Source organism: Myotis brandtii, unplaced genomic scaffold, assembly GCF_000412655.1.
Source record: "Myotis brandtii unplaced genomic scaffold, ASM41265v1 scaffold679, whole genome shotgun sequence".
Taxonomy (NCBI): domain Eukaryota; kingdom Metazoa; phylum Chordata; class Mammalia; order Chiroptera; family Vespertilionidae; genus Myotis; species Myotis brandtii.
Window position 1 is genome coordinate 863,207 of NW_005370653.1, and position 2,921 is coordinate 866,127.

The following is a 2,921-nucleotide window of genomic DNA, read 5'->3' on the forward strand; positions in this document are numbered from 1 at the left end:
TCCTTTCCTTTCCTTTCCTTTCCTTTCCTTTCCTTTCCTTGTCCTCACTTGGGAATATTTCCCCATTGATTTTTAGGGAGAGTGGAAGGGAGAGGAAAAGACAGAGAGAAACATGGATGTGAGAGAAACACATCGATGGGTTGCCTCCTGAATGCGCCGGACCAGGGCCCGGGCCGGGGAGGAGCCTGCCACCGAGGTTCGTGCCCTGGACCGGGATCAAACCCGGGACCCTTCGGTCCGCAGGCCAGCTGGGGTCAGAGGCCCCATTTTTTTCAAAAGACAGCGTGAGACCTTCTCGCTGGTTGAGCCGGTTCTTGCGCAGCGAGGGGCTGTTTGTGGGCTCGCGGGGATGTGGCAACAGTGGCTGTGGCCTCCGAAAGGCGTTCTCCATCTGGGATGGGGGTTACCCACAGGCCCGCTCCGCAGGAACTGGGCACGTCTCCTGATGCAATCGCAACTGCTGGCTGTTCTCTTCTCAGGAAGCAGGACAACGTGTGCTGGGGTGCGGCACCCACGGAAGAAGGGGCCTGGGGCCCGGCCAGTGTGGCTCAGTGGTTGAGCATCCCCCTATGAACCAGGAGGTCAGGGTTTGATTCCCGGTCAGGGCACAGGCCCGGGTTGCGGGCTCCATCCCCAGTGTGGGGCATGCAGGAGGCAGCCAGTCACTGAGCCACACCGGCCGGGCCAGGTGTACACGTTGAAGGGTCACGTGTTGCTTCAGCCGCCCCGGGCCGTGTCCTCCGTGGGGCTCAGGCCGCGTGTGGAGAACGCTGATCGCTGGGGCCTGTCTGATCTGCTCCTCGTGACCAGCTCCACTGATGCGCTCGGGGCTGGCATGTTACATAAGTGATAACACTCGGTGAGTCACGCAGGAGGCACATGATGTTGGTGTTCATCTGCGGGGAGATACTACGAGGCGAGAAATAGCTGGTTCCTCTCCAACATGTCCCCAGCGGTTTCTAAACATGCCACACACTGGGCGCCGCCCACCACACCCTCCCCAGGTGGCAGGTTCCTCCCGTGCACCCCCTTCCTGTTCTCAGGACAGAACTGGCTCCTCCTGTCCCTTTCCCCTCCCCCGCCTGTCACAGAGGTTTGCACTGAACAAGGACCCCACAAGGGCTTGTCGGATGGACCTCTGAACCAGGAGGTCAGGGTGCGATTCCCGGTCAGGGTCAGGGCACATGCCCAGGTTGTGGGCTCGATTCCCAGTGGGGGGCGCACAGGAGGCAGCTGATGGATGTTTCTCTCTCATCATGGATGTTACTATCTCTCTCTCCCTCTCCCGTCCTCTCTGAAATCAACAAAAATATATTTTAAAGTAAATGAATGAATGAATGATTGAGGTCCTGGGTATCGCACAGCAATAAACACCTCCTCAGGAGTACCTCTCAGAAAGATCTCTACAGCTAACAGGTATGTGTGTGCACACACATACATACATATACACGTGTGTACAGACAGCTAAAAGACCGATGTGTGACCTCTGAACTAGACCTACTAACCTCAATACTTCAGATCCCTTTTTCCCTCCAGGAGACGGGATAAATTGCTTGCTCAGACTCTTGAGTTTAATTTTTTGTTCTTGTTGTTCACCCTCACCCAAGGACATTTTCCCATTGATTTTTAGAGAGAGTGAAAGGGAGAGGGAGAGACAGAGAGAAACATCGATGTGAGAGAGAGACATCAGTTGGTTGCCTCCTGCCTGTGCCTCGGGGAGGAGCCTGCAACCGAGGTGCATACCCTTGGCCAGAATCGAACCCGGGACCCTTCAGTCTGCAGGCTGACACTCTATCCACTGAGCCACACCAGCCAGGGCGGGTTTAATGGAAGAATGCATTTTCCCCATGACCTGTTCTCAGACAGGAGTGTTACAGCGTCCGAGGGTGAATCCCATGCCCCAGGTGTCTCTCCTCTCGCCTGTCAGGGCTGCTGTCCGTGATCGGAGGAAAACAGGCCCTTCAAACAGGCAGGAGGCCTTAGATCTCCGGCTCAGGACGCAGAGGAAACCTCAGAAACGTAACGAAGGCGGTGAGCCGCGCCCCTGTGAACCAGGAGGTCAGGGTTCGTACCTGTGCGGCTGTGCTTGCTCTCCAGTTGAATGACAGCAGAATAGAGGCTTTGACGGACAGACGGGCCGCGGAATCCGATACTCGAGTCCCTGTAATGGGATTGTCAGACATGGCCCGGAGGGACCCTGGCTCCGGCTCTTTGTCCGGATCTTATTACACCAGGGACAGGACGCCAGGGGGTTGTTCGCTGACGAAACGAACGGCTCTTGGCTTTGGAGTGCCTTTCCTGGGCATCTGCCGGGCTGGGCATCTCCACGGGGCCCAGAAGATCCTGTCCTCACACAAACAGCACTTCTAGGGGCAGAAAGAGCTTGTTGGGGGACCAGCTAGAATGGTAAGAAATATTCATCATGCTCTGTTAACTGTGGTTGCTTTATTCTGATGAAAGAAGGCACAGGCTAGCCTGGCTGGGAGTTACACGTGGACCTGGGAGCTCACTTGGAAATGTGGCCCGTTCTCCTCATCACACTGTGAAACCAGAATCACCAGCCCTTTGAACCCCGCCCCCCCACCCCAGCCCTCTGCTTACCTGTGAACTGCCCATTTGGCCACCCTTTCGCCTACTTCCCCAAGTCATCTTTGTCCTCCTACCCAATATAGGCAGCTGGCTGATGGTGGGGGGCAGAGCAGATGTTTGTGGGTGACCTGCCGCTCTCCCACGCTGCCGTCAGGACTGGAATAAACACTCAAAAGTAGCATCCCCGCCAAAACCGGTTTGGCTCAGTGGATAGAGCGTTGGCCTGCGGACTGAGGGGTCCCAGGTTCGATTCCGGTCAAGGACATGTGCCTGGGTTGCGGGCACATCCCCAGTGGGAGATGTGCAGGAGGCAGCTGATCGATGTTTCTCTC